The sequence below is a fragment of the Mustela nivalis genome (genome assembly GCF_964662115.1).
Source record: "Mustela nivalis genome assembly, chromosome: 10".
Taxonomy (NCBI): Eukaryota; Metazoa; Chordata; class Mammalia; order Carnivora; family Mustelidae; genus Mustela; species Mustela nivalis.
Window position 1 is genome coordinate 53217851 of NC_139029.1, and position 16606 is coordinate 53234456.

Below are 16606 nucleotides of genomic sequence, written 5' to 3' on the forward strand. Positions count from 1 at the left end.
TAGATAGATATTGGAGGTATCATCTGAGCCCAGGGCAAAGCTACCACTGATGCTAGACCTTGTCAGCTTATGTGATGAAATAAATTTTCTTTGCACATAAACTAGTTTGGATTTATTTTTTCACTCTGTATAAGAGGAAATCTAAAAACTGATACTATGCTCAACATATATTTGTCAAATGAATGGAAATGGTAAAGTTAGGAGATTAATGATCCCATAGGACTAATCTGAGAATTAAAGGATTTACCAATCTGAAGCATCAAACACAGTGCCTAGCAAAAGGCAAATACTCAAAACTTTCCTTATGTTTCTGTGCTCCTAGCCCTTTCCCTTTCCCCACAAAATCCACACAACACAATTCAAAACTGTTGCCTGCACTTGATTTTATAGTTTAAGAAAATACATATTCTTAAATATTTCAGTTATTAAATCATAGACTTTTTCCATAAATCCTTTCCTCCTATTAAAGACCACAAGTTTAAACACATTCTTTTACACAGCATCTTAAAATGTTTTGTCTATATCCATGCAAAAATGTGATATTTAAGGTAAAATATTATTAGATCTGACTTTATATTAAAAATTTCTGCATATTAGAAAACACCATAACAAAATTTTAAAACATACTAAACTTGGGAAACTGCCCAATATATGTAAACACAGAGTATCTTAAAATCTTACAAATCATCGGGATGCCTGGGTGGCTCAGTTGGTTGGACGACTGCCTTCAGCTCAGGTCATGATCCCAGAGTCCCGTGATCGAGTCCCACATCAGGCTCCCAGCTCCATGGGGAGTCTGCTTCGCTCTCTGACCTTCTCCTCGCTCATGCTCTCTCTCACTGTCTCTCTCTCAAATAAATAAATAAAATCTTTAAAAAAAAAAATCTTACAAATCATTAAGAAAAGGACAAATACCATACTGAAAACAAAATATGTGTTATATATAAACCGTCTATTTGCAAAAGAATAACTACAAGTGACCATTAATTATATTTTTAATATCAACAAACTATTCAAAGGCATATATGTGCATTAAATCAACAAAATATGAATTTCTCCCTTATATTGGTAAGTTGGAGAAAGGAGCAGAGAAATACATATTCATATGTTCTGAGAGCACAAGAGTAAGTTATTAGGATGGTAACTTACAATTTACAGAAAACTTTTAAAAATATATAACCTATGGTCCCACAATTCCACTTCCAAAAATTTATATTTAGAAATTAATCATAGAAATCACAAAGAATTAGAAATAATGATATAAATGTAACAAGTCTTTATAACAGTATGAAAAATTAAAAATAGAATAATTTTATATAATTAAATAATTATATAATTAAACAATAATAATCTATTATTTATTTATTATCAAATGGTATACTTAGTTTCACAAACATTGTCTCACTTATCCTTTATTCTATAGATTTAAAAATTGGATTCAGATACATTAAGCATCTTGGTCAAAACCATAAAGCTATTAAGTTGCAGATTCAGAATTGAAGTCCAGTTATATTTGTTTCCAAAACCTATAATCTTTACTACTATTTTTTCATTTTCTTGTCTAAATTCTTGACTAGTCATATGAAGTTATATATAATGCATCTCTTAAAAGTGATATAAAGGAGCATTAATGACATAGAAAAATGTTTATATTTGTGTTAGTTTAAAAAAGCATATACTAAGACTTTACATAGAGAATTATTTTCTTCTTAACAAAATAAAGTATGGGTCTCTGTTCTCAAAAAAAATTCTGTGATAAAATGTCCTAAAAGATGGTTATCTTAGGGTGGTATAATTATACCTTGGAATATTTTTACTGCTTTACACTCTTATATTTTCTAAATGCACAGAAACTAACACATAGAGAATACATAGGAATATGTATTAGTTTTGCAGCCAAAAAGTTATTTTAAGACTTCAATATGGCCAATATGGCCTCTTTTTGTGAGGTTTGAACAACCTAAAGCCTTTTAAAATAAAAAAATTAAAATGTCCTCCCATTTAACATTCAAAAAAGTTTTTACAAAAGTACATAAAGCTAAATACAATAATAACTTAATGATTTCAAAAGTAAAGGATAAACCCCCATGTTGCATCACCACTTCTGATTCACAGACCTGTACCCCTGGGGATAAAAATATATGTTTATAAAAAATAAAAAATTAAAAAAAAAACAAAAGTAAAGGATAAACCAATGAAAAATAAAAAGCTGAAAGTAAACAAAAGAAAGATTGTTGATACTTTGCGAGCAAGCCCTTTTAAAATCCTTTTGTTCTCTGTTTCAGGCTGAGGCACTTTTTCTTGAGGGAGGGCCCAAAACTCGCTTCTGGGAATAAGAACTGGAGCCTCCCCAATTAGTCTGCTCTCCAAGATAGTTTACAAATACAATATAATCTGCAGGAGAACTCTGAAATGAGCAAGACATTTTAATTTTGACTGCTGGACTCCTACGTACAGATTGTATCCCAGAGTAGAAATAATAGATTAATTTTTCCTATGATTCAAAATAATATATAAATATTTTTATTGCAAAAATAAGTGAGGATACAACCAATTGAATTAAAATAGAATCTCTAATGCTGAACTGAACATAGAATTCCTGCTTAGATTACCTTAATGTTGGGAACCTTATAATTCCAAAATCAGGTTTTCAACTTTTGTAGAACAGTGATAGAAAGCAAGTTTAACATGATTTTTGCAATATTTATACATTTTGGGGGCACCTGAGTAGCTTAATCATCAAGTGTCTGCCTTCAGCTCAGGTCATGATGCCAGGCTCTGGGATTGAGCCCCACATCGTGCTCTCTGTTCAGCTGGAGCCTGCTTCTCCTCTCCCTCTCTATTCCCCCGGCTTATGCTCTTTCTCTCTCTCTCTCTGTCAAATAAATAAATAAAATCTTTAAAAAAATTTATACATTTTCTTTGAAATTTTGCAAAGGGGTTCTATTACTTTTTTTTTTAAATGTTTTCAGAAGTCTTAGTATTTTAAACTACTTGAAAAAAATACTTTAAAACTAAACAAGAAAAATGTTATTATAGTCCTCACAGACCAGTGACAAACCACAGTCAAAGGTGGGCAGAGGAATGTAGGTAGAGAAGGTAGAAAGAACACAAGAAAGAGAGAAAGTAGAACAAATTGAACGGGAGGGGGTGGAGATAAAAGAGCAAATAAATTATTTATAAATAAGGAAAAATAATCATGGAAGGTTTTATGATACAAATAAAACTGTTGTAGATATCTCTTTTGTTATTTTCTTTTTGGTACCATGTAGAGAAAGAAGGTGAAATTTTAAGAGAAAGAGGGTAGGGAGAAAGAGCAAAGACGTGTGTGGTACGTTTTATGTCCGTTATATCATTAAGGAATAAACCACTTTTAATGAGACTGTGTTAAGGCGTAACCTCATTCAATCTTCCCCACAGGCTTAGGAAAGAGGTATTATTATCTCCTTTTTATAGATGAAAAAAAAAAAACTGACACTCAGATAAAGTAATCTGACAAATTTACTTAGGTAGTGAGAGGTTAATTTTCCTTTTCCTTTCAAAGCCAGGATCTTTCTACTGCTCCTCACAACATAACAGAATCAAAAGCTATACATGAACTTCATGGGCAGAAGCCAAGCAGAGTGAATATCCTGTCTGTGACTCAAGACAAATCTGATAGTCTGCTAAGAGATAAACAATCTTTAGATTGTTTGAAAATGAGTAACATAGCAGGATACCATGGTGGGAAGAATTTTTGCTTCAAAAGTAAAATTAAAGGTGAATAGTTAATGAAAATATAAAGATCATTATAAAGGGTTCCACTGTCTTATTTGGGTTCTCCCAAAAGGAGAACAAGCAAAGACATAAGGAGTATTTTGGTATAAGTTGTTTATTTAGCAAGTATAAGGAGTTTATTTAGCAAGTAACCCTATAAAGTATGATGGGGAAGTAAAACAAAAAAAGAAAAAAAGTTAATATGGTAGTGAATGGGGTCACTGCTCCTGGACACTGGGGCTCAGTACCCTTGGGTAGCTCTGAGAGCAGATGGAACTGATGTAGAACTCACAACAGAATTGTCTCTTCCATGGGTAAGGAAGCTAGGGTATTTATCTGCAACACTCATCTCTCACCGATTAATGGTTATTCTGTGTCTTTATATCCCTGTCACTTTCACTCTGCCCCCAAATGGGCTGAGCTCATACTTGAGACCAGAGAAAGTCTCCAGGCAGAGGGACACAAATGCTTGAGGTAAGATGTTATTAGCATATAAAGGAACTCTCCATGAAGTTGCAGGTGACCTGAAGGCTGAGGGAATGAGTACAGACAGGACATCAACCGATTTGGCCATAGGGACCAATAAATAATACCATGTGTGTCTGTGCATGTGTGCTTTACTTCAGTTTAAAAAAACAAACAAACAAAATAAAACACAGTTTCAGAAGTATATCTCGGTAGAATAAAGTGAAGAGAAAAATATTTGCTTACTTGTATACATTCTCCTACCACTTGGTGGCAATATAGCAAAGTCTAGATGGAAGAGAAGAGAAGAGAAGAGAAGAGAAGAGAAGAGAAGAGAAGAGGAAGAAAGGAAGGAGAGAAAGAAAGGAAGTAAGAAAGCAAGGAAGGAAAGCAGACAGAGTAGAAAAGACTAACTTGAAGTGACACAAATATGTCATGATAATGGTTACAAAACAACTTCCTCAAAATGTGCCCTTTTCCAGTTGGAGATTAAGCTACTACTACTATATTGTAGGGTTTTCAGCAAGGTTTTCTCGAATGCTTCCCTTCTATCCCTGGCCCTGACCATTTTTACACCTATTACAGTCGTGAAATTACTATTACAGTTCACTGAAACTATTGAATTAATACTTAACCCACTTTCTTTGTATGTCTCTTTACTCTTTGCTGCTACTTGAGGCCTGAGTTTTCTCTTTATATTGGCATTCTTTATAGAAACAGAAAGATCTTTCTTTTCAGTAAGAGAGGAGCTGTTTTCCTAACCAAAATGCTGATAACTATAACCTTTTTTTTTTGTATTCCTGTGTTATACTCACATTTCTTCTTAATCTACTTACAATGATTCATTTAAAAACCTGTTAAGTAAATGTAATTAAAAGCTTGTATAAAACACCACCTTTGTTTTTGAACTAAATGTAAAATTAAATATTGGTGAATTGTTATTAATTCTTAAAGGACTGACATACTCTCACACTCAACTTCTACTTCCTTTTTGGTTTCCTCCTACTGATTAGGTGTTTTCCGTACTGGGCTCTTCTTTCTTTCCTCACTTTTTAAGTGTTGTTATTATCCAGGGTTCTATGTCCAAACTTCTATTTTCCCTCAGCCTAGTCATTTCCCCTAAACAATCTCATTCTTAACTAATGTTCATCATCTCCTTCCACTTACTGACTTATATTCCTAGCCTTATCTCTCCCCAAAGCTCCAGTTTTATTTTGTGACTGCCTATTAAACATCTCCACTGGAAGTCCCACACACTGCAAATTCAACATGTCTAGAAGGTAATTTATTGTTTTTAAAAAGATTTTATTTAGTTATTTGAGAGAGAGAGAAGTAGTGAGAAAGAGCATGAGCAGGGGTGTGAGAAGAGGGAGAAGCAGGCTCCCCACTGAGCAGGGAGTCCAATTTGGGGCTCAATCCCAGGACCCTGGGATCATGATATGAGCCCAAGGCAGGGGTCTAACCTACTGAGTCACTGAGGTGCCCCCAGAAGATAATGTATATCCTTCCCAAACGTGTTCCATCCCACAGCCGTTTCCCTTTCACCTGATCATTAGAATGAAATACTGAAATCATTTTAATATGAATAATGATATTATTAATTGAGTTCCTACCTTGTCCCAGGCAGAGTCTTTTATGTGCATCACCTTATTTAATGCTCAAAACAAGCCTATGAGGTAAGTACTATTGTTAAGATCATTTTACAAATGAGGAAACAGAGACTTGGCCACAGCTACATGGCTAGTAAGTAGAGGAACTAGGATTTAAACTCAGGCAGTAGGTTTTGAGAGTCCATACTACTAATCCACACTGGTAATGATAACAGCACCAAATATCCATATGTGTCTAACCCTTTTCCCACCTCCCTCACAATTAGGTTGGGACCATCCATCTAGTTCTGGTCAGTAAAATAAGAATGGAAATGATGCATATCTCTTCCAGGCCAATGTATTTAAGAAGTGGTATTCCTCTCAATGTCTTTTTCCTCACCTATGGCATCCTTAGAGGTCATGAATTACAGATGGCATAGCTACAAGATAGAGGAGACTCCATATGAGTAAGGATAAAACCTCTGTGATAAGCTCTGGGATTTCAGTGTTTTTTGTGAGCACAGAGTCCTAACTAATACAGGCTATATCTGCCAATAAATTTCTCCTTCTCCTTTACTTTCCACATTCAATCAATCGGCAAATCTCATTACTCCATAATTCTTCTTCTTCTTTGTTCTTTCCACAGTACCTAAGGCTAAGCCCTCATTGTCTGAATTGGGACAGCTCAGGTTAGCCCTTCTAAATAACTGATCTTCCTGCCCCCATCTCCAATCCATCCTCCACAGTCCACCCCAGAATGACCCTTCTGAAATAATATTATATTAACATCCTGTTCTCATTTAAAATTTTTAAATGGCTTTCCATTCTCCAGTAGATAATGCCCTAATTCTGCAGCATGAGCTACAGGATCCTTGACAGGCCTAATAACACGTCACTGGCCACTCCCCTCAGCTTCATGTTCATCCCATTCAGGTTCCCAAAGGTAACTTATTCTGCTTTTCTAATATGCTTCTCTTCCTGGGAATGCCTCTTCTATGTATCTTTAGAAATTCAACTTAGGGGGCAACTGGGTGGCTTAGTCAGTTAGATGTCCAGCTCTTGATTTTGCCTCAGGTCATGATCTCAAGGTTGTGGGATCAAGCCCCATGTTGGGCTCCACACATAGAACAGAATCTGCTTGCCCCTTTCCCTACCCCCATTTGTGTTCTTTCTATCTAGAATAAATAAATAAAATCTTAAAAAAAAAAAAAAAGAAGTTCAACTTAATTGTTGCCTTTTAGGAAAAAATCTTCTCTGACACTTTGTTCCAGCTCCTCTTTTTTCTGCTCTCATGGCCCTCTTTTTTCTAGTTCTTATGCACTGCATGTAGCTCTTTATTCCCTTATCTGTGTTCATCTCACTGTCACATTCATGTTAATGTCTTCATTACCATGCACTGGCTCTGGCACATATTACATAATCAAATACCTATTGAATGAAATAATGAATATGTAAATTAGTGAATGTTATTTTTAGCTATAATGTATTTCTTACATAGCTTGTAGGAAAAGCAGGATCATTTTAAAAAATCCATAAAACTGCATTCTCTAGTTATAGAAGACATTTTGCTGAAATAGTCCCTAAAGAACTATGCCTCCCAGTACTCATACCTAATGTAAACCATTCTCACATTGAGTCTGGACTGGCCCTGTGGTTAGTTTTAGTTAATAGAATGTGGAAGAAGTGACACTATGCAGCCTTTAAGATTGGGCTTAAAATACCTGCAGTTTCTAATTTCTCTGCTTCAGAGATTCCTCTTTGGAAAACAGACAACATGCTCTGAACAGCCCAAGCCATGGAGAAGATACAAGGAGGAAAAGTGAGGCGCTTTGGTTAATAGTCCCAGCTGATTTTCCAAAAGCCAGATAACACAAGCTATGAGCTCAAAGCATAAGCCCTTTTGATATTCTAAACAAGATGACTGCATGTCCCATCAATATCATGTAGGACAGAAGAGCCTCTCAGCTTAGCCCAATCAACAGCTTCTCTCCTATTCTGGCTTAATGTGGTCATGTCTTCTATGCATGTAATGACCAAAGTATCGATTCTGCTGCCTTGCAAGTCCTTGCCATGTCAGACTGATTCCCAGAGCCTGCCAATGTCTTTGCTAATGCTGTTGATACTTAACGTTGAGAGTGCAGATGTCTATACTGGTGTGTGGTCTCAGGTCTCTACAGAAATTTTGTCATGGATACTGCTAACTTCTCACACTATGTCCCACAGAGATCACTATATAATAGCTCTTCTGACTGACTCGCATTTTTATGGTACCCCTTTCAGTCTAGGGCTTGGGCATAAATCTATGGGGGCATGGCTAAAAACCAATCTGAGGGATAGACAGAAAGAATGCTACATTCATCATCATTTATCTTCCTTCATCTTGGACATTGTCTTAAAACCTTACTCTGTGCCATGACATTCCCTTCCCTTGCAATGAAGTCTTTCCAAACAGGCACCAAGGTCCTTCATGGAAACAGATCCTAGGATAGAAGCTCACAGGACCTTCAGACATATCTAGAGAATTCCAAAATCAAAAGAGTCAACATGATCAGATTCTAGTGAATTAAGACTAGAGACATTTATTGTTTTTTGTTTGTTTAATCAGTGCAGAGTACCTCTCCTCTACTCATCTTCATTTACTAACAGCTACACTTCTGGTTGGAGAAACTGTCTTTCCTTCTTCCCAGTTAGCTGTGGTTGGACTGTCAATTACAGTACAGAGATACTAACCCACAGGGATAGTAACACCACCCTGTTCCCATGATAGAATGATCAGAACCTTTCTTTGAGACTCTTTCCAGGAAGACCACTTTTTCATTCAACAATGAAAGAGTTGTAATCTGGACTTCTATGTGAAAGATACTTAGAGCAAAGTCTAAAAGAATTAAGCAGATGAGAGATGAATGATATGAAAGGGAATGGGTCCTGGTCAGGTCAAGTTAGAAGTTCTCTCCCTGAGATACCTAAAGTGATCTGCTCCCCATAGAAATTCCATTAGAAGTTCTATAACATTAGTTCTATAACATTCCTTCCCCATTTATTCCCACTTTTTACTTAGGTAGTTTGAGTTGGATTTCTATAAGGTATAGTAAAAAAAAGTTCTGACAATTGCAAATACAAGCATGCTAAAGTGATAAAAATATCTTTTTGTTTTGTTTTTAAGTGATCTTTTATTCATAATGGGAAAATGACTTAATAAGTTGCACATATTTAGAGCTATCTAAAAAGAAATCAGTGTGCTGTATATAATTTGTGGTTACTATGATCTATCATGGCTCATAGATTGTTCAAGAAAAGGAAATTGGATTTTCAGAGTTTTTTGTAATGAAAAATTTATGTTTTGTTGTAATAAAATAACTTCAAAATAACTCAGCTTTACTATTTTCTCTTGTAACTCCAATTTGAAATTTTGCCTTAAAAAAAGAATATATCTATAATTTTGCCATCCAGAAAATAAGAGATATAATATACAATATGAAGTAATGAAACTCTTTGAGAGTTCTTTACTACTGAAAAATACTAAGATCTGGATTTGTTTTCTATTGCTTTTAGAGTGAAACATGAACAAAGATTTAACTCTAACACATTGAATCATTCTTTTTTTTAAACACTTGATTAGTATTAACTGAAGAAGGATATCTCATCCAAATATAAATGTTCTTATAAACAAGGCTGTACAAAATGTGTAAAGTATAAAGGTGTCTAAAGAAGACAAATTAGTTAAATACATCAGCCAAGATTTAGTCTGTAAAAATTTGACAACCTAATTTATATTAGATATCACCTTTTTAAATGTGTTTACAAGTGTAAACATTTTGATTTCCCAATACCAGGAGGAAAAGGAAGCACCATCCTGATGCCTCTCTCTCACAAACATAAAGATCAGATCAGGCCATGATCTACTCCTAAAGAAGCAGCAACTAGAAAAAGAGATATTAACTTGGAATCCTCAAGGATGCTTTCTTCAGAACTTAAGACAGTTTATAGGCAAAATTATATTGTTTCAGGTGAAATATAACATTTTTGTTTCTCCTTTCAGATGCTATCTATAAAATTCTTAGTATAGTACTTGTTACATTGTAAGACTAACTAATTCTCTTCCAATTGCTCTCTACTTTAGCATTTTGGGATTAATATTTGTTTGCCCAAGATCCAGTCTTTCTCTGGGAGCTGTTTCTCACATCTACCCTTTGTGATGGATGAAATGATTCAGCCTCATCCTTTCCAATCCTCTCCATCTCACTTTGACTATAGTTTCACTGTGGGTAAGAAGTACTTTTCTGCCCTTTGAATTATTGTTTAGCCATGTGATTTACATTGAACAATGGCATGAGAGTAGGAGAGGCAACATTGGGATGGTTCTTGGTCAAAACTTCAGAGGCTACCCACTAGCCCTGGCTAGCTTACTGGCTCCAGGGAGGATGACCAAGTTGTGGAATACAGATATCCTGGTCACCACAGTCTGAAGTAGAGCTGCACCAGCCAATCAGCACATGATGGAAATAAATGACAGTTGTTTTAAACCACTATTTTGGGATGTTTGTTATACAGCATTAAAATGTTAATAGTTAGCTGATATAACCTTCACCCCATTCCATTCCCAATCATATGGTTCCCACAGGACTTACCAAGTTCTTATAAGATCTATAATATCTTCTTATAAGATCCTGTCATCAGTTGGTCCAGAGGCTGACTGGGCTACTTATAACTCTTCTCAATGTTTTTAACTCAGAGGGAGAACATCAGGCATTCTTTCTACGGCAGAAAGACCAACGTGTAAAACCTGGGAGCTACCATCAGCCTGTAGAGAATTGCAGAGAGAAATAAAATTAGTCAGGAGGCAAAGAGCAACAGCTAGGGGCTTTTTAGAGTCCCTCGTTGGTAGTTTTCTTTAAGGCTCTGCAGTATCCTTACCCTACGTTAGGTTCTCTGAACCAATAAATTATCCTTTGTTTGACTAAGCTATTTGGGTTAGATTTAATTACAATCGAAGGAGTATGGGCACAGTCACATTTTTTCTTTTCTTTTTTTTTTTTAAATTGTGGTTTAAAAAAAAACACATAGCATAAAATTTACCATCTTAACTATTTTAAAGAATGGAGCACAATAGTGTTAACTATATGCATGTTATTGTACAATAGCTCTCTCAACCATTTTTCTTCTTAGTTCTATCTCCTCTCTACCCTGGCACTCCATTCTACTTTCAGTTTCTATGAGTTTAATTACTTTAGATACCTCAGTGAAGTGGATTCATTCAGTATCTTTGTTTTTGTGATCAGTTTATTTCATTTAGCCTAATGTCCTCAAAGTTCATCCATATTGTACATCTGATGGAATTTTCTTCTCTTTAGACTACAGAATATCCCATTACGTGTATGCCACAATTTCCTTATTCATTCATCCATTGATAGCCATTTAGATTGTTTCTACCTCTTGGTTATTGTGAATAATGCTGCAATGGACATAACTGTGCAAATATACACTTATCTTCTTAGTGGATTCAAGCTAATAATTATTTATGCAATCTCTGCTTTTGTACTTTGGAAGGAAAAAAATGAATGAAATATGAATAACAATAACAAGGGTTTGGGGACATGACCACCCACCAGTGAAACATACTCCTGAGTTTTCCCACCTTAGGGCCTTTGTTCATACTGTATCTTCTACCTGTCAATATCCCATTCTACCCCATATTTTAGGGGCTATCTTCAATGCCATGTCCTCTATGGAGATTCTCAGATGCACCCAATGGAGAATCACCTTATTAAGCTTGACCCTCCATGAAGTGTGTCTGCCTCTCTATGTCTCTTATCATATTTTACTTAGCTTATTGTCAATTTTTCTGTTGCAATCTTTCTGAAGAAAAAGTGTCTAATTTAAATTATCTGTATTTCCCCAGTGACCCTTTCAAGTGATAACAGGCACTGAATAAAAACTGTGAAATTGTGTGCTTCCCCATTGAAACCCTTGAGTTAAAACTAGATCTTGATCTCTCTTTCTCTTTCGTTCAAGTAAGCCCATTTATTCTAATTCACCCATTTTGGATAGGCAGTTCATATTTCAATCATTGCCCATCATTTGACTGAAATTAAATCCCTGTTAGAATTTGATGAATGACTCAGTCATCTAGTTTTTTTAAAGGCCAAGGTATTTTTTGCCAAAATGTCAGCAGGTTGAATGTCATCATCCCTTAGGTTAAGGTCTATGTTACCATCAAGATTCTTTAGCTTTATGATATAGGCATTTAATTCTTTTTTCCAATCATAAATAAATGTACTTCCTAGTAACCTTTGAATAGTTGGTAGAAAATTTGGCCTGGTTTATTTTTCCTGATATCTTTGCATATCAATGTTCTGGGCACAGTCCTAGGGCTTCTCCCCATTTCGGTCTCTAGTTTATATCCACTTTCTTGGTAATCTCACTCATATTTGTGGATTTAAATTCCATCTGTGTGCAGGTGACACTCAAAACATTCTATCCCACCTGCTTCTCTCCTCTGAATCTCAACCTGATGTGACCAGCTGCCTACTGAACATCTCTGTCTGAAGGCATATCAGGAACTCTAAACTTAACATGTTCCAAAACAGATTTCTAATTCCCTTCCCATTCTTCTGCAAAATATTTTCCTATTCAGGTTTACCCCATCTCAAGGGTCACTTTATCCAATCTTTCTAGTTGTTTAGACCAGAATCCCTGGAGTCAAATCATTGTCATTCCTCTGTTTAGATCCTCCAAAGGAGGTTGGGTCCAAGATGGCAGAGGAGTAGGAGACTTTAGTTTTGTCTGGTCCCAGGAATTCAGCTAGATAGGTTTCAAATTATTCTGAATACCTGTGAACTCAATCAGAGATTGAAGAAAAGAATTGCTGCAATTCTACAAATAGAAAAATGACCACTTTCTGCAAGGTAGGAGGTATGGAGAAGTGAATCCAAGGTGATATATTAGAAGATAGACCACAGGGGGAGGGTGCTTCCAAAAGATGGCTACTAGAAAGTGAGATAGCAGCAAAGCACAAAATCAGAACTTTTAGATTTCTGCTCTGGTGAGGAACATCCCTGCCTGAAAGGTACTCAGGTAGCAAAGTGGGGCAGAAACCTAGGTGGTTTTCTCAGGATCCCCAGGGTATCAGGAAGACCAGGGGTGCCTGAGTGCAGCAGAGTTCCTGAGCATTGGAATGGGGAAGCTGGTTGTAATTGGTGAGCCCAGAAGTGGGCTCTCAACTCACTGTTGCCATAAACCATGATCCAGCGTGGTTGGGCGACCACTGTCTGAGCAGGGGCCCAGCAAAAGGCAGGACTGAGGTGAGATTCCCCTTAGCCCAACCCCCAGGAGGAGTGGCATGGGAGTTGGCTACAGGAGTCTATGAGTTTTGGAGACTCATAGAAGGGTTGCCTGCCTGACTTGGTCACAGGCTGGGTGAACAGGGAGTGCAGGCTGCAGATGGAGGCCAGGGAGATAAGAATGATTCACTGCTTTTCCCTGAGGGCACACTGAGGAGTGGAGTCTAGAGATTTCAGCTCCAGGGCTGGAGATTGGGAGGCTGCCATTTTCATTTTAATCCTCTAAAGCAGAGTGGAAAACCTTCAGGGAACAAAAGCCACATTGAGAAATCCAGAGTTGCAGCTCACTTTTGGCTTTGCCCTCTGGCAAGGGTGGTGCAGTTCCACGTGGGGCAAAGACACCTGAGAATTAGCACAGCAGGCCTTGCCAGTGGAAGATCAGGAAAAACATCTGGTGAAGACCAAGTTTACCAATCACACAGAACTGCAAAACTCCAGCACTAGGGGAACATAGTATATAGAAAACATAGTTTTTTGCTCCTAATTCTTTACTCTTTTAATTTTAATTTTTTCTCTCTCTCCTTTTCAACCAATTTATTTTATCAACTCTTTTTTTAGGTCTTTTTAAATTTTCATCTTTACAGTTACATTCTATCCTTTTACTGTATTTAATTTTACATATATACAAATATTTATATATGTATGTGTGTGTGTGTGTGTGTGTGTGTATTTCTTTCTTTACACTTTTGGGATGTAGTTTCTGCTAATAAACAGACCAAAATACACACAGGATCCAGTGTACTACTCTGTTCTGTTCACCTGTCTATTCATATTCTTTTTTTTCGCTTTTAATTTTCATTTTTACAGTTACATTCTATCACTTCATTGTATTTAATTTTATTTTTGTGTGTGTATATATATATATATGTATATATACATATATATATATGTCTTTCTTTCTTTCTTTTTAAAAAGGTTTTTATTTTTTTATTTGACAGAGAGAGACAGTGTGAGAGAGGAAACACAAGAAGTGAGGAGTGGGAGAGGGAGAAACAAGCTTCCTACTGAGCAGGGAGCCTGATGCGGATCATGACCAGAAGCTGAAGGCAGACGCTTAACAACTGAGTCACCCAGGCACCCCCAAATTTTTCTTTCTTTAAAATTTGGGATGTATGTTTTCTAACAGACCAAAATATACATAGAATCCAGTGCATTGCTCTTGTCTGTTAACCTGTCTAATTATATTTTCTTTTTTTGTTTTTTAATTTTCATTTTTTACAGTAACATTCTATACTGTAAATATATTTAATTATATATATGTATTTATGTGTACATATGTATGCATATACACATATATACACATACATATATACACATATATATATTCTTATATATATATATAAAGAATATATATATATACATATATATTCTTTCTTCATAATTTTGGGATATAGTTTTCTAACAAAAAGCCCAAAATATACACAGGATCCAGTGTATTGCTCTGTTCCATTCACCTGTTTGACTATATTCTCTTTTTATCTACCTTTTATACTTTCTACTTTTTTTCGGTTTGGGGTCTCTTCTGATTTGCTTAGTATATATTTCTCTGGGTGCATTGTCACCCTTTTAGCATTTTGTTCTCTCGTTCATCTATTATTCTCTGGACAGAATGACTAGATGGGAAAACTCATATCAAAAAAGAGAACAACAGGCAGTACTGACTGCCAGGGACATAATCAGTATGGATATAAATAAGACGTCAGAACTAGAGTTTAGAATAACTATTATAAAGATACTAGCTGGGCTTAAAAAAAACATGAAAGACACTAGAGAATCCATTCTGGAGAAATAAAAGAACTAAAATCTAATCAAGTCAAAATAAAAAAGCCTATTAATGAGATGCAACCAAAAATAGAGACTCTAGGGGCACCTGGATGGCTTAGTTGGTTAAAGGTCTACCTTTGGCTCAGGTCATGATCCCGGGGCCCTGGGATCAAGTCCTGCATCAGGCTCCTTGCTCAGTAGGGAGCCTGCTTCTCCCTCTGCCTGCTACTCTCTCTCTCTCTCTCTCTCTCTCTCAATCTCTCTCTCTCTCTCTGACAAACAAATAAATAAAATTTTTAACAAAAAAATGGAGGTTCTAACTGCTAGGAAAAATGAAGCAGAAAAGAGAATTAGTGATATAGAAGACAAAATGATGGAGAAAAAGGAAGCTGAGAAAAAAGAAGAGATAAACAACTACTAGATCATGAGGGGAGAATTCAAGAGATGAGTGATAACATAAAGTGAAATAATATTAGAATAATTGGGATATGAAAAGAAGAGGGAAAAAAGGGGGGCAGAAGGTATATTGAAGCAAATTATAGCAGAGAATTTCCTTAATCTGGCATTCAAGTCCAGGAGGAAGAGAAACCCTCTCAAAAATCAATAAAAATATATCAACACCTCAACATATAATAGTGAGGCTTGCAAATCTCAAAGACAAAGAGAAAATCCTGAAAGCAGCTAGGGACAAGAAGTCCATAACCTATAAGGATAGAAATATTAGATTGGGGGAGAGGAATCAAGATGGCAGAAGAGTAGCAGACTGAGATGACATCAGGTAGCAGGAGTTCAGCTAGATAGTTATCAACCCATTCCGAACACCTACAAATCCAACAGAAGATTGAAGAAAAGCAGAGCAGCAATTCTAGAAACAGAAAACCGACGACTTTCTGAAAGGTAGGACCTGTGGAGAAGTGAATCCAAAGCAACGGGAAGACAGACCATGGCGGGGAGGGGCTGGCTCCCAGGCAAGCAGCTGAGCAACAGAGCACAAAACAACAACTTTTAGAAGTCTGCTCCACTGAGGAACATAGCTCCAGAGGCTAAGTGGGGGCTGAGCCCTTGTGGGGACAGTGTGGTCTTAGGTCCAGCAGGGTCACAGAAGGATTGGGGGTATCTGAGTGTAGCAGAGCTCACAGGTATCAGAGCAGGGAAGCCAGCTACAGAGATAAGAGCAGAGGAGTGAGCTCTCAGCTCAGGGTTACCTTAAACTGTGATCCATAGAAGTCAGACCACTGCTCTTTGAGCAGGGACCCCACAAGTGGCAGATCCAGGGAGACCCCACTGGAAGAGTGGCAGGGATCTGCTGGGTTTGGAGACTCCAAACAGGGCTGTGTGCCAGAGACAGAAATGCCCAGTCACAGACCAGGTGAGCTCGGAGTGTGGCTGGAGACCAGGTAGATGGGAGTGATTGAGTGCTTTTCTCCGAGGGCACACTGAGGAGTGGGGCCCCGAGCTCTCAGCTCACCAGGCTGGAGATGGAGGCACCATTTTCATTCCTATCCTCCAGAGCTCTATGGAAAGCATTCAGTGAACAAAAGCTCCCAAGAGCAAACTGAGCAGATTACTTATTATGACCCCTGGCAAGGGTGGTGCAATTCCACCTCGGGCAAAGACACTTGAGAATCACTACAAAGGCCCCTCCCCCAAAAGACTAGCAAGAAATCCAGCCAAGACCAAGCTCAAGGAAAA